Source organism: Scylla paramamosain, chromosome 1 (genome assembly GCF_035594125.1).
Source record: "Scylla paramamosain isolate STU-SP2022 chromosome 1, ASM3559412v1, whole genome shotgun sequence".
Classification (NCBI taxonomy): Eukaryota; Metazoa; Arthropoda; class Malacostraca; order Decapoda; family Portunidae; genus Scylla; species Scylla paramamosain.
Window position 1 is genome coordinate 11642501 of NC_087151.1, and position 12500 is coordinate 11655000.

General features: G+C 38.3%; 1 protein-coding gene across 2 annotated transcripts in view; it reads right to left on the reverse strand.

Moving 5' to 3' along the window:
- Positions 1-12500, reverse strand: part of LOC135100646 (G-protein coupled receptor dmsr-1-like) — a 348624-nt gene that overhangs the window by 79767 nt on the left and 256357 nt on the right. Inside the window, exon 4 of one of the 2 annotated variants that reach the window (XM_064003744.1) lies at positions 10506-10527. The exons of the other annotated variant lie outside the window; for it this stretch is intronic. The gene's annotated coding sequence lies outside the window, so the exon portion shown is untranslated. The remainder of the gene's footprint in view (positions 1-10505; positions 10528-12500) is intronic. 2 annotated transcript variants of the gene reach the window in all.

Genomic DNA, 12500 nt, shown 5'->3' on the forward strand with positions numbered 1-12500 from the left:
GAGATAAAGTTAAGGAGAAAAAATAAAATAAAAAATGAGCGATTTATTACATTATGACAGAAATTGCAATTCATTTTTCATTTATTTCATATTTATTTATCTATTCTTTTTTCACTTTTTATATATTTATTAATTTCATCTTACTTTTAGTTCCAATTTTCTTTCTTTCTTTTTTTTTTATGTGTGCTTAGTTGCAAGAATCAGTAATTACACGAACCAATCACATCAAGCAGGTAATTGCTCTACAGGTGAATTGCTATTGTGACTTGAGTTCCCGTCCACTTTTATGCAGGATTCTCTCCATAAACTTCAAACACAAACTTGATCCATTCCAGGTAACTGAATTCGTGAAATGAGAAGAATGAAGCACACTGATTTATTCAGAGAAAAACTCGCTTCGTTTTCTGGTTCTCTGAATGACGGCAGAGAGCAAGACAGGGAGGAATCGACAAATAAGTGAATTAGGTATTTGATGAGTTAAGGTAAAAAGGAAGGAGGAAAAGGAAGGAGAGGGAATGAGTGGGGAGGAGATGGGAAGGAAGGAAGGAAGGAAGGAAGGAAGGAAGGAAGGAAGGAAGGAAGGAAGGAAGGAAGGAAAGAAGGAAGGAAAGAAGGAAGGAAGGAAGGAAGGAAGGAAGGAAGGAAAGAAGTTAGAGGAAAGAAAAAAAAGAAAAACGAAAAAGATGGAAGAATGAATACAGAAAAGATAAAGGATGCATAGAAACAAAACGGGAAAAAAAGGGAAAAGAAAGAAAGGAAGGAAAAAAGAAAGAAAGAAGAAAGAAAAAGAAAGTAAAAAGAAAATGAATGAATGAATGAATGAATGAATGAATGAATGAAGAAAGAAAGGAAGGATTAGAGAATGGAGGAAGACTGAAGGACAGGAAAGATGCAAGAAGGGAAAAAAGGAAGTAATGAAGGGAGTCAAAGGGAATAATGAAGCCTGACTAATGTGCTTCCAGAAAAGTGCCGCATCAATGGGGGCACTACATAAAATTTGGAATCAAGTGTTTTTTACATATTAGCAATTATTAACTGATGTGCGTAGTTGACTTCTGATTTAAGAAAAGATGTATTTATTGCTGTAAAAATTTTGTTGGCGAAAGATTACGTCCGATTCCGATTCGTTCATAAAAAAAAGAATACTGAAATTGTCTCATTATAAGAATTTGAAAACTTGTGTTCGGTTTAAAGTGCCCAAATTGCTTCTCTATTGTTTCAATTCGCAACTTTTCTGGCGTTCTTTTTTCTTTTTTTTTCTTTTCCCCTTCATATATCGCTCTCCCTAAACCAGCAATTTCTCCCGCCTCACTTTCCTGCCACCAAACATTTACCTTCCTCCCGTTCTCACCACAAAACCTCTAATTTCTTCTCCTCTCACTTTAACACCTCAACCATTGCTTTAATACTTCTTTCTACCTCTCACTAACACCTTCCCTTGCTTCCCTCGCCTCTGTCCTTCCAAAACTTAATTTTTTTTTATTATCACAAACTCCAAATTTTCCTTCCTTAACTTGCCACTTTCAATAAATTTAATCCATCAAACTATTTATTTTCAGTCTTTCTCTTACTCTCATCCAAAACCATTAATTCTCCTTTCTTTTTGCTTAACTTTTTAAATCTTACTATCATCTTGGTCTTAATGCAGAATCCGACTGTTTCTTATTTCTTTCTGTAATTTTTTTTTTTTTTTTGCTCACTTACCAAAACCATTAACATTTCTGTCGGCTCCAATCTCCAACACATTTATTTTCTCCCTCTTAAAACACATCAGTTTCTTCCTTGTCTTCCGCATCTCACCAAAAACACAAAGAAACAACTTTTTCCTCTTCAAACTCAAGAAAACTTGTCCATCACATGGCTTAAATAATCAAAGTTAATCTCTGCTTCACCCTGTTTCCAAAATCCATACTTTCCTCACTCACTCATTAAAATCAATCGCCAATAGACTCGTAGTTCTTTACATTCAGATCCTAAAACTCCTGCCTCCTTCACTTCACCTGGAACACTACAGCACCTCCTTCACATCAGTTCCTTCCTGGTCTTCAAATCACAAAGGCACATCACTTCTTTCCACATAAACTCATAAAAAAGAAAGAAATAAAAAAAATAAAAAAAAATTGTCCATCCATCGAAGCTGATCCCTGTTACCTTCCTAATCAATGATGAAAAGTGTGCTCTCTTCACCTTGAGCTCCTCAAACCAGCGCCTTCCTTGCCAGAAACATAACTGCACCTTTTTTCACTTCCAGCCACAGTCGTATTTCTCCCGCACCACCACCACACACCCACCCCCTTGATCCCGTCCATTTCTCTTCCACAGATATATAGCTAGATAGATAAATAGATAGACAGAAAAATATAGTTAGATAGATAGATAGACAAATACGAGTAGATAGATAGTAAAATACAGATAGTAAAATACAGATAAATATGTGGATGAACGAATGAATGGATGAATAGACAGACAGATAGACAGATAGAAAGACAGACGGATATATGGATATTTATTAGCTTACACTTCAATTACATTTAGATCAACCACAACCAAGCTTATAAACGAATATACAACAATTATAGAGCAAGAATTCTTTCAAATAAATCAACAATCAATATGCTACGTTAAACTTATTGGTGAAAACTTGTACAACGCCACTACCAGGGTGGGGAGAAGAAGACGAGACTCCTTGGCCACTACCGACTCTGAAGGCCAAGAAGGATGAGGAGTGGATTGGAAGCGGAAGAGTTACAGGAGAAGGGCAAAAAGTGGGTGACTTAGATTTGGGGTCCTGCTGTGGCTTGAAGGAAAGGAGTGCGTGAGTGAATGAGGGTGAGAAGGATGGTAGGAGGACAAAAGTGACTGAACGGGTGGAGGAGGAAATGTAAGAGGAAAGAGATGTTGTGAGAAGTAGGAAAGAAGGGAAAAGGGAAGGAAAGAAGAAAGGGTTTAAATAATGAGAATGGAATGAATGAATCGATGAAGGAAGAAAGGAATGAAAGAAAGAAAGAAGGACGCAAAGAAAGAAACAAAGAGAAACGAAGGAAAGAAAGAAGGAAATAGTGAGAAAGAAAGAAAATAAGACAAAGGAAGAAAGAAGGCTAGGAGAGGATGAGAGGGAAGAAGCAAGGAGTGAAATGAATAAGTAAAAAGGCAGATCAATGAATGAATAAATGAAGGAAGGAAGGAAGGAACTAAATGAAATGAATAAGTAAACATGAATATATGAATGAAGGAAAGAAGTAAATGTCGGAGGTGGGGAGGGAAGAAGGGAGAGGTAAGCAAAGTGGTCTTAAAGGCAAACATCTCATTCGTCCTGGGATTAAAATGACAGGAATATAATAGCATTGTACTAACAGCGTGGGATTATACCAGGCCTTGTTTGTGTGACTATGTATACCAGAGAGAGAGAGAGAGAGAGAGAGAGAGAGAGAGAGAGAGAGAGAGAGAGAGAGAGAGAGAGAGAGAGAGAGAGAGAGAGAGAGAGAGAGAAAGAGAGAGAGAGAGAGAGAGTCGTCATCATCTCATTATCGATAACACCCTGCTGTGCTCCCCTTCCATCGCGCCACGCTCAGGGAAACACTCACTGAGGAAGCGGGAGGCAAGAGGAAATGTGAATAACGATAACGTACTTTTCTTCAGTCTTAATACTCTCTTGCTTAATGATGGCAAAATCAGGGACTTTTCCTTTATTATTTCAGCCACTTTTCAGTTATCCATAAGTGTAAGCACTACCTAATTCTTTTCTCAATTCAAAGTTTTCTCTGAATAGAAGAATAGAAGACAAAAGAAAAAAGTGAAAAATCAGAAACTAGAATGATTTTAATGAAAAGTATGTGGAACAGAAGGGCACAGAAAATCATGATTATTGAAAATTTATAATAATTACATGGATACTGTGACTTTTTATGTGAAGTGAAACAGAATGGACGACGAATAGAAAGAGTGAAAAAAAAACAAGGAAAAAGAAAGAAAACCAGGAAAAAAAGCAAAAAAAAAGTATAATAAGAAAATAAATTAACAAGAACAAGAGAGGGAGCCGTTGGAAAGGCTTATCCTACGCCTATTACTGGACTTTATTGGAAGTGTGGTATGTGCGCGGTGCCTGAAATTGCGGCTAACTTCTCAACTAGTGAACTGATAAACCTCAAATTTTGTAGTTATTAACACTAATACAAGTTATATAAAAAAAATCGCAGCGGCGGTGAGGGAGGACGCAGGATGTTCAAATCTACATCGGCGTCTACATCTGAGTTCTTAATAATAAAAAATATATATAAATAAATAAATAAATAAATGAATAAATAAATAAATAAACAAATAAATAAAACAGGAAAATTTATACGAAGAAAACGTTATCCCGAAAATAAAAAGTTTACCAATAATTAATTTTTTTTCTTCTTCTCTTCCTCCTCTGTCAGAAAAAAAACATTACATACAGGTATAGAGGAAAAGTTCAATAATTGTTGATATACACTTTCTCCTTTTTTTTTCCCAATAAAAGGTAATGATACTATACTGAATCTCTCTCTCTCTCTCTCTCTCTCTCTCTCTCTCTCTCTCTCTCTCTCTCTCTCTCTCTCTCTCTCTCTCTCTCTCTCTCTCTCTCTCTCTCTCTCTCTCTCTCTCTCTCTCTCTCTCTCTCTCTCTCTCTCTTTGTCGCAAATGTCTATCATTATAAAACGAACAACATGCCACTGTCAAAGTCTGCAGAAGCTTCATTAGAAAAATATCACAAAAATAAAGATTACTTCCTCCTACTACAATTTGCTTTTGCACTTGAATCGTATCGTTTACCTGGCTTATTTTTCTTTCCCATTTTTCATCCCGTAATTTTTCCCCCCATCAGGAGACGATTTAGCGAAGTTCCCCTCATTAATCAGTGTCTGTTTTCTTTCAGCCGTTTTCTTTCTTTTTTTTTTTTTTCGTTTTTCTTTAGTCAAACTTGCTGGCTGGTTAGTTAGCATAGTTTTCTGTTATTTTATCTCATATTTTTTTGCTCTCTCTTTTTTCCGGGGAAAGTTTCAAAAGGTTTCGTGGATAAAATCTCTCATTATTTGACTTTTTTTTTAAATTCTCTTTCATGAATTTCTTTGATTATTTTTTTCTTTGGTGTTTTCTTTTTTCTATTTGTGCTTTAATCATCAGTGTAGTTCATCAAGGTAATCAATCTTTTTTCTCTCTGTAAATACCTTGCGTCATGCAGAGCTGTGGTGGCCTGCCTGCCTGCCTGCCTGACTGCCTGCCTGCCTGCCTGCCTGAATAACTTGCTGATTGACTGATTAATTGTTTGACTGAATCGTAGAAAGAAGGAAGGAAGGATTTTTTTGACTGACTGACTGACTGACTGACTGACGGATTAAAGGGAAATGAAAAGAAAGAAAAGAAATAGAGAATGCAAATAAAGGGAACTGATAAAGAAACAATGAAAAGGAATGATATGAAGGAAATGGGTTAATTGAGTGTCTTACTGAATCATGGAAGGAATGGATGAATGAACTGGTTGACTGACTGACTGACTGACCGACAAATATGACTGACTTGACTGACTAATTGACCAACTGCTTAACTTGATCTAAGACAAGTAAATGACTCTTTAACTAACAGGCTGACTGACTTTTTAACAGAGTGGCTGACTGAGAAACTTGCCTATCTGTACGCCTAACTAATTAAATAACTAAACAACTAACTACCTAACTTAGCTACAAACTAACTAACCAAAAAAACTAGCTAACAAACAAAGAAACTAACGAACTAAAACAGTTTCTCTATTTATCTGTCTCTCTTTCTATTTAACTAGCTAACAAACAAACAAACAAACACACAAACAAGCCAACAAGGAAACAAAGTAACTAAGTAAGAGGTAAGTAGGTGACTAACTAAACTATTTAAACAACTCTCCAACAAACATACTCACTGACAAACTGAGCAAACAGACTCGGTACCAAACGAAACAATTGACATTCCCACTGACCCGCTGACTGACTGAGTGACCCCGTAATAGCCAGTGCCCGGTCAGTTCCTCCAGCCACCCCGCCCCCCGCGCCATCTCCCCGGGACCCTTAACTTTTTTATGGGGGAGCGAGAACCATCAAACCAACTAATTTCCCTGATAATTTAACTTCTACGCAAAATTTCCTGGAGGGGGAAAAGAAGAAAGTGAAGAGTTAAATTTCTCCTTCTCGTGTCTGATTTAACTTCCTCTAACTTGAGAAAAGAATAACAAATATAAGGATCATTATAAGCTAAATTGCCTTTTCATATTTTTCTAAATAATTTTTCTTACTCTTCCTCTGATCCTTTAGAATATTTTTTTTTTCTATAGCCATTTCATGTAATTCCTCTACGTTTGTTTTACAGTCCAAGAAAAGAGAGATCTATAATACTTTAACTTCTACACAAAATATCCTGGAGAGGGGAGAGAAAAGCGGGAAATTGGAAAGTGATTTTTTATAAGTATTTTCTCCTACTCGTGTTTGATTTAACTTCCTCTGACTCTCGAAAAAAAAAAAAAAAGAATAATAAGTATCACGAAGAAAAGACTTACCTTGTCTTTCTCTTTTTTTATTTTAAATAATTTTTCTTACTTTCTAGTTTCACCACTCTTTATGACTTTTTTTTTCATACAGCTATTTCAATTAATTTCTCTACATTTATTTGATGTTCCCAGGAAGGAGGGATCCAGTTTTTCATACTTTCCACTTCTGACTCTTTGAAAGAACATTTTATTCTATACCTTGCCATTTCATTTGATTTCTCTACGTTTATTTTATGTTCCCAGAAGAGAGGGATCCAGTTTCGTAAGAATAAAATACAAAAAGGAGATGAAACAGGATTCTTAAAAACTGTTGCGTAGCGGTGCACAATCAAGGACTCTGGGGACGAGGAGGAGGAGGAGGAGGAGGAGGAGGAGGAGGAGGAGGAGGAGGAGGAGGAGGAGGAGGAGGAGGAGGAGGAGGAGGAGGAGGAGGAGGAGGAGGAGGAATAAGACGATTACACTCCACAACTTTGAAAATGTTTTTGTAAGGAGGAAAGAAGAGACGTGTTTTAGTCTGTTTGGAAACTTCCTTCATCTTCATTTTCTTTATTTCTGACATAATGACAAACGCTGACGGTGGTTTTGTATGACTGGCGAGGACCCCTGAGTGGGAAAGTTGTCTGCGTCAGGAGGAGGAGGAGGAGGAGGAGGAGGAGGAGGAGGAGGAGGAGGAGGAGGAGGAGGAGGAGGAAGAGGAAGAGTTACATAGAGTTACGTAGAAAAACAGGCCCCAACAGACCTTGCGGTCCTCACGAGGTGAGCTGACCTAGGACTACTAAGGACTAAGGACTAAGGAGGAGGAGGAGGAGGAGGAGGAAGAGGAGGAGGAGGAGGAGGAGGATAGAGTTTGGAGACTGAGGATTGAGAAACAAAAGCAAGGAGATAAAAGAAAGAGCTGGAGAAGTGGAATGGGATTAATTAGCAGGAAAAGAAGGAAGAGTAAGCACAGGAGAAAAAAAAAAAAAAAAAAAAGAGGATAAGCAAGAAGTAAGAAGACAGAATCATGAAACTGACGAGGGAGAAAAGAAAGAGGAAGAGGAAGAAGAGGGAGGGAAGGAGGTAGAAAAAAGAAGAACCACGCGAGAGTAAAAATAAAGCCAAAGTAGCAAAACCAAGAAAGAGGAGAAAAGGGAAAAAGGAATAAGAAAAAAAAACACGGGAGAGACAAATAAAAAATAAACTCGAAACAAACAAAGCCAACACAAAGCCAAGCAAAATCTCTCTACCCCTTAAAAAAAAATCACACAGGGAGGTAATAAATCTTGCAGTTCACGAGGAGAGGTGACACACGCCTCGCCACAGCTGCACCTTCACCTCCTCCTGCTCCTCCTCGATCTCTAATCCTCCTGGGTGTTGGATTTACTGAGGCAGGAGACACGCGTGGATTGCGGCATTCAAGACACAACGGATGCCCTCCAAAGATTTCCCCAGGCACCCGATTACCGTTCAGACTGTAAGGGGAGGATAGCACACACACACACACACACACACACACCGCGAAGGGAAGGGCTCTGCGTTTGCCATTGTCACCTAGATAAGATAGAGGCGAGGTCTGCTCTCTCCGGCCAGCCACTCTCGTTTCAAGGGATTTGTCTGCCATGTCACTGTGAATTATCTCAAACTGGAAGTACATGGAGGGTTGTGTAATAATAATATCTAGCTTAACCCTTTCTATTTGACACATCTTTCCACAATCATTAACCACTCTGAGACATTTCTACTTGTTCTTCAGGCATCTCCATACATTAAAAGTTGCAAAATCTATTCTTTTATCCTTTTCATTCTTCTGCATGCTTATAAAAGATTTCTTACATTTTTTTTTTTTTTTAAGAATTGCTTATCGTAATGAAAGGGTTAAGACCAGTAGTTGCACGTAGGAGATTAAAGTACGATAGGAAAGGTTACTCTACTCGTATATCTGCAACGTCAGTGTGAATAACTCCCCTTAGGAAATACACAGTAAGGAGTACTCGTACAATAATAATGTCTAGCTCACGTCCAGCAGTTGCCCGTAAGAGTTGGAGGTGACATTGGAGAGCTACAGCTATTGCCCGACTGACTGACTGACTGATCTGAATGATTGATTTGAAGCAACACAGTGATGGGGTCATTCCCACGAGGGTGCGCGGGATGTAACTGTTTGAATGAATATGTACATGCAGAAATACATGTTTCTTTTTTTTTTTCATTTCCATCCTGGTGCTTGTGTTAATTGCCATCAGTACTTTTTATTTCAGAATCATATGTCGGTGTATTCTACAATGGTGTGCGAGGTAAAAAGTAAATGAATATGTTAGTAGTACATGTTTTTTTTTATTTATTTTTTTTTCAATCAGGTGTTTGTGTTAACTGCCATCAGTACTTTTACTTAAGGATCATATGGCGTCTATTCCACCGGAGTGTACAAGACGAAGAGAAAAGGAATATGTTAGTTTCAGTTCATTTTCTTTTCCTTTTTTTTATTTTTCTTTTCTTCCTAGTTCTTAGCAACAGCACATGTATTCCGTGAGCCTATAGATATCTTTGTAATTTTGTAAGTGACAAATGTTCATTATCTCTGTCTATCTTTTCCATATACCGAAATTCATATGCGTCCAAAACAAAGAGAACAATTGTTACATGGCCAAACGAAGGGAGGTCACCTTACTCATTTCACGATCCAGGTGTTACATAATCGGAAAATTACCAGCAAAATTTCGTCTTTCCTTACTTTTTTTTTTTCGCTCAAATCCAATATAGTATTTTTTAATAACGTGAAGCTTTCGTACGCGCAAAAACTTTAATTAAGGTTTACGCTTCTAGTTTATGAAGGGAGCAAGAGGTCTTCCCTATCTTTTTTTCATTCTTAACACAAAGTACTGTACTCTTAAACACTTTGGACTTTCATCAGGACTATTTCAAAAAGATATAAGGATAATTAATCGACTTCTCTTGACTGTTTTTTTTTTCCCATTAATATCACAGAACATTTATTAGACTATCACTGGAATCACGAAAATATTGATATTCCCTAATAATTTACACTACAGCCTGTCAAAAAAAAAAAAAAAAAAAAAAAAAGAAATCGATATAAGACGCCGAAACCCAAGTGAACGCGGTCTTATGTGTATCAGTCGTCTCTTGAATTGGCATCTTTCCAACGATGATACACAATACTTATTAAACTATCCCTGGAACCACGAGAAGATTAATATCCCTATCAATTTCCACTACACCTCATTGAAAGTAGTCGAGATAAGACGCTGAGATGCTTGAGAATGCCATCCAGTGTAGAAGGGTGAGTGTTGCCCGGTGCTTTCAATTCACACGGGGGAAGGAGAAGCGTGTGTTGACATCAAGGAAGGCAAAGAGGACAATGGAACAAGTATCGACGCCGCACAGTTACCGCCTAGACAAACATGCTAGGCAGAGGACGCGTGAGTGTGTGCGTGTGAATGTGTGCGTCCGAGTGTAAGCGTGTCCGTGAGTGCGTGAGTGTGTGCGTCGCCTCGTTAACATTTCAGTCGAGTGCCTCAGCTTAAACTTCCGCATCGTTGCCTCGCCATCGAATCTTCAGCCAAAAAATAAATGAAGTGTCCCGGAAAATGTCGAACTTAGGAGGATGAAAAATAAAAGAAGCTAAAATCCTTGGACGGCAAGAGCCATTAATATTCTGGGAACGAGAGAGAGAGAGAGAGAGAGAGAGAGAGAGAGAGAGAGAGAGAGAGAGAGAGAGAGAGAGAGAGAGAGAGAGTATTCTTGAGAATATGTTCATGCAAACAAACCAGCGAAGCGCACTGAACGCAAAGCAAGAAAAGGAGTAGGAGGAGTAGGAACAGCAGGGGGACGAGGAGGAGGTGCAGGAGAAAAAACAAAGGAACACAAAGACAAAGGAAGAACAAACAGCAGCAACTCTATTGGCCAGATGGAGATTACGTTGTCAAAGATACAACGAGAGAAATGGCAAAGACGAAGGCTGCTCCCCACTCACCGCTCCTTCCATCAAGTGCTGGCTGAGAAAAATAAGAAATAGGTTGAAATATGGAAAAACTGCATGGAAATTTTTGAAGGAAAGAGATAAGGACTGGCATGATTTTTCGCGTAAGAATGGTTTTGGCCAAGGACAACAAGACAGAAAAAGACAGAAAAAAGTGACCCACTGAAGATGCCAATCTTAAAAGAAAGTGGTCAAAAAGAATATCCAAAAATTACGATAAATTTCTTTAAACCTCATACTTAGAGGAGTTTAAGTCATAAGCATTAGGGAATACAGAATCATGCAGAGTTTATCATTAAAAAAAAAAAAAAAACATGAAAAACTAGGGTACTTTTATCCGGTGACAGACAACCAGACATAACCTCAGAAAGCAACATTTCATAGCTAAACCTGAACAAAATGTAACTTCAGATCCCTACGACAGCGACCCGAGCCTCGGTTGTAGACTGGAGTCCAGAAACCAGGCCAATCTGTCTGTAAAATTTGCAAATGTCTTGCTAACGACGCCATTAGAAGGTAAGGAGCTCGGGACGTTAATGCCTCGATTGAAGAAGTGTTTGCCCTCATTTGACGTGACTCTTCTGCCAATTAACTTGAAGCTGATTTGTCTCCTTGCATTTCATCGATCAAATGTTATCTGTATTAATGTCATCGAATCTTTTTGGAAGGAGGAGGAGGAGGAGGAGGAGGAGGAGATTGGGTAGGGAAAGAACATGGTGGAGAAAGAAGCAGTGAGAAGGAGAGAGGAGCCGGAAAGAGGCGGAATTCTACAAAAGAGAGAAGACAAGAGGAGGAGGAGGAGGAGGAGGAGGAGGAGGAGGAGGAGGAGGAGGAGGAGGAGGAGGAGGAGGAGGAGGAGGAGGAGGAGGAAATTAGCTGCTTGCGTAACTCAGGGACGTTGTTGTTTACTCGCCTCTCAAGACAACCAAAAGCAGGAAGAAAAATAAGATATGACGACAGTTGGTGTGTGTGTGTGTGTGTGTGTGTGTGTGTGTGTGTGTGTGTGTGTGTGTGTGTGTGTGTGTGTGTGTGTGTGTGTGTGTGTGTGTGTGTGTGTGTGTGTGTGTGTAAGAAATGGACACGGAATCGATCAAGCTTTTTATGCCGTAGCTTTTTCTCCTCCTCTTTCTCTTCCCATGTTCCTCGTCTTTCTCTTTCAGCTACTATTACAGCGGCGAAGATAACAGCTGCACCAAGATTAACTACATCTATTACTTCTACTGCTGCTACTGCTACAACAACAACAACAACAACAACAAATACTACTACTACTACTACTACTACTACTACTACTACTACTACTACTACTACTACTATTACTAGTTACTGCTACTGTTATTGTTTTTTTTATTCTTATATCTCTTTTCCAAGGCATAAATTTACCAGATCTGACGTAACCTAACTTAACCTTACCGAACGAAACCTAACCTAATCTAAACTAATCTAACGTAAATCAACTTAACCTCAGTTTAAGGAATTTTCATCGATTTTAACAGTAATACTTTCCCAATTATTACTTATACTATTGTTCTTACTTCCTTAATCTATGCACATATTCCTAACATATCTTTGTGTATTGTGTAGTTGTGTATTTTATGTATATTTCAATTATCTTAAAGATCAGACATGGTTTAATCATACCTTTTTAATCAATATTACTTTGTGTGTATTTGTGTACACTCATACAGAAAACTATTTTTAAGGCTTTTGTAGCGCCAATTTCACACAAACGACGATGATATTCGAATAATAGTGCGAGGCATTCGGAAATGTTGGTAGGCCCTCTAATCCAGTACTACAGTACCACACGATGCGTCAAACAATTTATGTAATGATCGCATTTTTCATACAGGTATAGTATTGAATTCATAGCTGTGAATAACCACCAAAGGGCAACTAAAGGAAAGCTACCTTCTTTATTAACAGATTCATCTCCACGCAAGAGTACCAACCCTTCCAAGATATCCTGTATCGTTACTTCTCGCGTCC